This window comes from Desmodus rotundus, chromosome 3 (assembly GCF_022682495.2).
Source record: "Desmodus rotundus isolate HL8 chromosome 3, HLdesRot8A.1, whole genome shotgun sequence".
NCBI lineage: Eukaryota > Metazoa > Chordata > Mammalia > Chiroptera > Phyllostomidae > Desmodus > Desmodus rotundus.
In genome coordinates this window covers 195782132-195789228 of record NC_071389.1, presented here as the reverse complement: position 1 = coordinate 195789228, position 7097 = coordinate 195782132, and the positions used below count along the sequence as shown (strand labels likewise).

General features: G+C 45.3%; 1 pseudogene; it reads right to left on the bottom strand.

Annotated features, from left to right (window-relative positions):
• Positions 1-494: 494 nt before the first annotated feature.
• LOC112322025 (importin subunit alpha-1 pseudogene) lies at positions 495-2585 on the bottom strand (annotated as a pseudogene).
• Between the last annotated feature and the right edge of the window lie 4512 nt (positions 2586-7097).

Here is a 7097-nt window from a genome sequence, read left to right as displayed (position 1 = left end):
GGCGGGGAGAGAATGGGAGAAAAGGTACAGGGGATAAGAAGCATGAACAGTAGGTACAAAATAGGTGGAGGTTAAGATAGTATAAGAAATAGAGAAGCCAAAGAACTTATATGTACGACCCAGGGACATGAACTAAGGGGACAGGGAAATGTGGGAGGGAGGTGGTGTGCAGGACGGAGGGGAATAAAGGGGGGAAAATGGGACAACTGTAATAGCATAATCAATGAATTATATTTTAAAAAAACAATCACTGAAAAAAAGTAGGATACAGACATTTACTTTTTTTTTAAGGGTAGAATTCAATCTTTATTTACCAGACGCTACCAGATATGAAATTCCACATAGACATAAGAAAACCACTGAGAGGAGAATGTATATACTGTGTGTACAGTTTGGAACTAATCAAGTACAATTTCAAGTTGTAAAAGGTACTACAGTAACAAACCACATTTAAAAAGAGTTCTTAGTAGAGAAACAGTAGGACAAACTTGTATCTAATGTAGTACACAACAAAGAGCTTTCGGCCTCAGCCACAGGATCCCCAAGTTCAAGGTCAGGGGACCAGCGTCCTGAACTTGGATTGTAGAGCTGTCAGATGTAGTTACTGGCACAACATTTTGATCTTCCTCTTCCTCTTCCTCTACAGAGAAACTCTGTTCAATCAAGTTTAATGAAGCTTTGTCCCCGGGCTCATTTTCATGGTTATATAGAGCTTCCATTTTGTCTAAACTCCCTTATTTTTCAATCATTATTCTAAGTTTTTCCATTTCACCTAGTTTCTCCACTTGAAAGGTATTTGAAATGGCACGAGAATAACCAGATTAATTTTTGGTAATTTTCGCAGTTAAGAGACTCATCAATGGTTCTGTTGCACCACAATGAATGAGGCATACAATCTGTCCACATGTTCCACCACTTCTTCCTTCTGTGCCTTAAAGTCTGCCCTAGAACACCAGTGAGGAGCGGGGCCAATCCATCATCCACTACTTTCTGTTTCCAGCCCTGGCAGCCAGCTGTGATGTTTGACGCTGTCCATGCCGCTTCCCTCCGAATATCCGTTTCGGAGTTCATTAGCAGGCTGGGGAAGACGGCGAGAGCTCTCCTCTCTATCACAGCCTGAGTCTGTTCATCTGTCCCAGGGATGATGTTTCCTTCCAGTGGCCCCTAGCACAGGAGGCACAAGCGGCAATTCAGGAGCTCCTCGGAGTGTCACCGGTCGGGGCACAGCTTCTGTTTTCACGGCCATTTCAGTCTGTTTATTTGCACCGTCCATCAGTAAGGTAGGAGATGGCCCAGCAGCTGCCTGCTAACACTTCTGAGTCATCGTGACACAGGAGACGAACTAAGGTGGGAAGAATCTGCTCAACCGCATCTCACGACGGTGCAGAATTTTGTTGTGATGAGGGTTGGACAGTGTCCAGGTGAGATTACCTAAGTTACCACATGCTAACAAGAAGAGCCAACACCTGCGCCAGACTTGATAATGGTGTTTTGGGAAACGGAACCATCCCCTGCAGCGTTTCCTAGAGCCCATCCGGCTTGTTTACGGCTGTGAGCATGGGGACATGCCAACAGAGAAATGAATGCTGGGATAGCAGTTCCATCTACTGCGGCCTCGGCCTGTTAGTGAGGGCCCACGCCGGTTCAGAATGAGTGGTACTACAGTCAGTTCTGCCCCAGAAGGTGACACAGTGCAGAACCAAACCAGCCTGGGTTATGTCGTCGTGCATGGCTGATGCTCCCAGGAAAGCAGTTTCCTATTAGCTCGAGCAGCTTGGGGCTGCCTTCAAAACAGTTGCTATTTGTGCCCTTGACGGTGACCTCAGCAGACGCATTTCCAGTGGCCTGGTTGCTGCGGTTCTCCTGCAGTGGCGAAGCAGCAGCATCAGGAAACGAGCTGACACTTCTCCTTTTCAGCACTGGTCTTCCTCCTTTGCTTTCCTCAGCTCCACGTGAACTTCTCCTCGCTGATGCCTCTTTTCTGCACTGCCTTTCCCCTTGTTCTTGTGCCTGTGAAGGCTCGCCACAGGCAAATCAGCATTCCCCGTGGTGGACGTGGTCACGAGACAAAGGGAGGAAGCTAAGGCGGTGGCTTGGGCTGTCACAGGCCACGGCTGCGGGTCCCCTGCTCTGGAAACGCCCACCACGGATCAGCCCAAAGATGGGGTGGCCAGGTTAGACGTTTTCAAACACGCAAGTTCGCAGAAGTTTTACTTCTCCTGCATCCTTTCTCAGTGAACTACCGGAGAATGTGCTATTCCAAAATGAGAGTAAACCAAGAAAGACACGGGATATAGAAAACAGGAGAGCCAACACAGGAGGGACATGTCAGGTGACAGAACTCTGTGACCCAGACCACACAACCCATGCAGTTGAGAGTGTAGCAGTGCGACTCCAGAGGCAGACACGCAGAGGCTTTCGTCATCAGCAGGCCCGTCACCGTCACACCCTTTCCAACCCCAGCATAGACTGTCTGCAGAAGCTGACCTAGATTCTCGAGTGTGCGTGTGGCGTCTTGACCGTGTGCTGATGACGTACCCGTTTCCTGTCATACCCTGCTGCTGCTGCATCGGCTGAGTGCTCATTTCGCCCCCAAACAGTTTTGTAATTGGAATTTTTCCTGAGAACTGGAGGGCTTTGAAGCAGAAAATAGAAGCTGCCTACCCCAGCTGTAATTTTTACAGGACGTCCAGCCTAGCTTAGAGGGACCTGGATATGTAAAGGAAATAAAAGAACACAGAAAGATAAGTCACGTGTGCTGAGTGCCGAACATTCATTTCCCTGTTCTATGACTACAGGGAATAAGGGTTTTTTTCTGTACTTTTTAAAAAATTTTTATTGTTATTCAATTACAGTTGTATGCCTTTTCTCCCCATCCCTCTGCCCTACCCCAGCCGAACCCACCTCCCTCCCTACAGGGAATAAGTTTTTTAAAAAATTTAAGTAGCAAATCTAGACTTTAGAACTGGACTTAGCCAATTTATACCACCTAGTACATGAATGAATGTATATAGATATTCCAAGGAGACGAGAAAAAGTTCCGTGTCCAAAAAGGTTTGGAAAAATACTTGAATCGATTACAGTGCTGATAGACGCTATTAACCTCCCCAATGGAAGGGACAACAGGCCACAGCCCAGTCCCACGTGACCTGGAAGCAGCACTTTCCCAGACGCCTCTTTACACCGCACCGTGGGGGGCCGGTCCCCGGAGCACCGTTTGGGAGTGGTGGGTGAGAATGCCACGGGAAGGAAGAGGCTCAATATGATACTGCCTGAAAGGAAGTTAAAATGTTATTAAACCTTTCATTGTGTGGACAATAAGTTTAGAATGCTTTTTATTTTATGTATTGTTTCTTGTGGAAAAATTAACTGTATATGCGTGCTAGTACCCTGGATCTCAAAGGGACTGGACTTCAGTCTTGGCTATCTTTGACTATTGAGAGAAAAAAATTCGTTTCCCAACTTTCGGTGGCTGCCGTCGGCGGTTCGTGCTGCCGCAGTGTCTCTAGAAATAAAAAAGGAGACAGAATCTGAGCTGCAGTTTCCTCAGACTTTCTAATTTAAGTGCTGACTTAAAATGCCACCAGTGGGGCGGGGTGTAATACTTCCCTTTTCTGCTCTCTCCGATAAGTGGGGTGTAAAAACACATTCGTCAGGATCCGAGAGTGAAGATGAATATTGACCATTTTATTTTAATTTCATGTCTGTGGTATTATTGACATGTAATACCTCTTCAGATTTTCTCTGCTTCCCACTTTGGGTTTACTTAGGTGTATTATGATTATTTAGCATATAAAATTCTAAGTAGTATATTTATATTGAGACCTTTCAGATAGGGTTTTATGTTATAAAATTATTTTAGCTATTACTCTCATTTGAATGTTGCATAATCTTTCTCTCTCATTTACACATTTTAGTCTCAACCACCTCTGAGGTGACATCATCCTTCTCTACTTTATCCGTGTCATCTCCTGACTCAGTCACTCCGGAGAAGTCTGCACCTCTCTTACCCCCGGTTTCGGCTGGACCATCCTTCGGGGCTTTGTCCCGTCAACAGTGTTCTCCAGCCTCCGACACAGAAAGAGAGGCGACAGCCGGGGTCCGCCACCCCTGGGTTCCTAGGGACCCTGTGTCTTCTGATGAAGAAACCGACAACTTCAGTCCCCTGGACATGCTTTCAGATAATTCTGAGTCTGCTAAAAAGAATCTAAGTCCTATTCCCAGCAGTAACTGGGTAGAGTTTTCCACCCAAAATGTACACCACTTCGCCTGTCCTAGTGTTCAGACGACCAAAGGCCGGCCTAGGGAGCCTGAAGCAAACAATTCCGTTCCCGTTCTTCTAGGGGAGGTAAAAAGTGCCGTAGTCACACTGCACGAAGATCTGAGTCAGGTGGTACGAGAGCTCAAGGTCATCACCAGCCACCTGGTAAGCAGGGGTGGGAGCAGCCTGCAAACAAGCACGGCTTTGCAGTTTTCCCCATCTTCTGAGGACAGCTCAGAGCAAACCTAATCACCTCGCCAGCCATTCCTGGTAGAACTCACGTGGTTCCACTTCCCAAACCCTCAGTTAACCTGTCATAGATTCTCATCACTATGGCAAGATAGGGTGACAGTTCAATTTTTCTTGGTCGGGTTTATTGACAGTTCACACCAATAAATTCATTTGGGGGATTTATTTTTAAAACAGAAAAGGTATCACCTTTGATAATATTTTCAGATTTAGATATTAGTTCATTTGAAACTGAAGAGAATTTCATTCTTCCACGCTCTGTACTTCAAATCAAAATACGTTAAGCGTTAGTGAAAGTTGTGGTAAGACCTCAAATGGGAAATGACTACAGTTTGAGAACTTTGGGGTAACATGGCAATAAGAAGCCCTTTAATTTTCATCTGTTTGGAGCATCATTGTTAACAAGCCTCTGCCTGGAATCAGGAAGATTGAGTCTGGGGTACACATTTCGCATGTTCGCGTGCTAGGCTGCTGGTTCTGCACACCAAGGGCCAGAATCTTCCCCTTCTTGTGGACGTCACATTGGTCGGGAGTTAAATTGAGACGAACAGAACACGGAATGGTGTTTTTATTGTTAATATACTCATATATTGCAAAGTGGACTCAAATGCATATTTCTTTTCTCTCGTATTTTTGAAAATAAGTTTGATATTTTCATCTTGTAGTATCTGTTTAATTCATAAAGACAGCTTTTCAAACAGAAATGTCTCAGTTACTATGTTCCTGGGCAGAACGATCTACCCTGGGATTATAGGCCAATGCCTAACAACCATTTGCACGTAAGAATCACTGCTTTTATTTTCTTTTATATTTAGTTGAGAGAACAGTGTAAGGCTCTGCATGGACCCATCACTCAGTTCCAACAATTACCTACAAAAGACTAAGACGATCCCTGATAATTTTTGAGAGATACAGGACATGTAAAAAATATTCTAATGCCTGGGCGCCACTCCCAAACCGAAACTGATTTTCACCACACAAACTGGGGCAAGACCCAGAGGGAACCATGAGTGTGAAGACTAGAGAGCCGGAGGATCCTTGACGTGTTTGAGGAAAACCGAGGAGGCCAGTGCGGCGAGTGAAGTGAGGACCAGGGAGAGTGAGAGAGACTGGGGGAGAGAGCAGGGAGTAGGGCTGGATGGTACAGCCCTACTGTTGTTAGAGTTTTGTGAAACACCAGGTTCATCCAGACTTAAATTCCTCACAAGGGATAGATCATTTTCAATTCATTCTCACTGCGCAGCCACTGGGCTTGACTTTTTGCACAGAGCATCTCTTGTTAGCCTTCCTACCTTGTGTGAGGTGATTTCTGCTATCGCCTTTCAGGGTTATCAGACTGATGGTTGGAATTTGTTGAACTCCAGGAATGCCCTTGGGGAAAAGTGGTTTCCGAGATCAATTAGTGACCAGGTCTCAGGGTTTCTCAGAGCCAATTATTTCTAAGACTCTGCACCAGGCTCTGGGGCTACAGTGATGAGGACAATCAGATATAGTTCCTGACCTCCCAGAGCTTGAGTTCTGGAGAAGTCTGATAGATTAATCAAATTGTTTTTCAAAAATGTGAAGGGCCCTGGCCTAGTGGGCCAGTTGGTTGAAGCGTCATCCCGTACACCAAGGTTGTGGGTTTGGTCCCCAGTCAGGGTGCCTACAGGAAGCAACTGATCAATGTTTCTCCTCTCTCCTTCTCTCTTTCCTCCCCCCACTGCCCCCCTTTTCTCTCTCTAAAATCAATAAGCATATCTTTGGGTGAGAATTTTTGGTTTTTTAATGTCAAGGCTAATATTTCTGGGGAAGGTTATTTAGGATTTGACCTGGCAAAGGAATTTTTAAGGAAGTACTTTTGAGCTGACATATGAATTCAAAGACTTGTTAATTAGCATAATTAGCAAGCACTTATTTGAGTTTCTATTTAGCCAACTCCATTAAATGAATAGAATAAACTTGGCTTAAATTAAAAGTGGGTATATCCTGATTGACTTTGTAATTATCTCAGATTTAAAATACTTCATTAGATGTTACTGTCTTAAGTACTTAGAACTTGAGATCTTATAAGGCAGTCATAAAAATATTTTACAGTTTACTTACTGTCAAATTACTCCTGTGTTCCTTCTTTAAATATTTAAGCAGCACCCATGGTGAGCAGGCAGTTTGCTAGACACTGGGGCCACGATGGTGAACACGATGGATGCAGTCCCGTTTCCGAGTTACAGCTTAGAGGAGATACAGAGATGAATGGGGAATCAGAGTGTAACTGTAAGTCCTATGGATTTGGGAAGCACAGGACGGTGTGGGAGGGCCTGGTAAAGAGTGACAGCCAGCTCTGATCTGGGAGTCAGGGAATGCTCGCTGGAGGGAATGATGTACAAACTGAATCTGGAAGGATAAGCAGGAGTTAGTAAGCGAGGCGGGTTAGGGCAGAGAGAACAGCATGTAGGAAAAGTAGGAGCCAGAGAGAACTGGGTGAGTTTGAGGGCAGTTCGTCCAAAACCAGCGGGCCGAAACCTGAGCCCTTAGGTCTCCCTTCAGGCAGCGACATAGTCGGTGGTGGTGACATGGCATTACAGCCTGAGTCACAGAAAAAGATGGA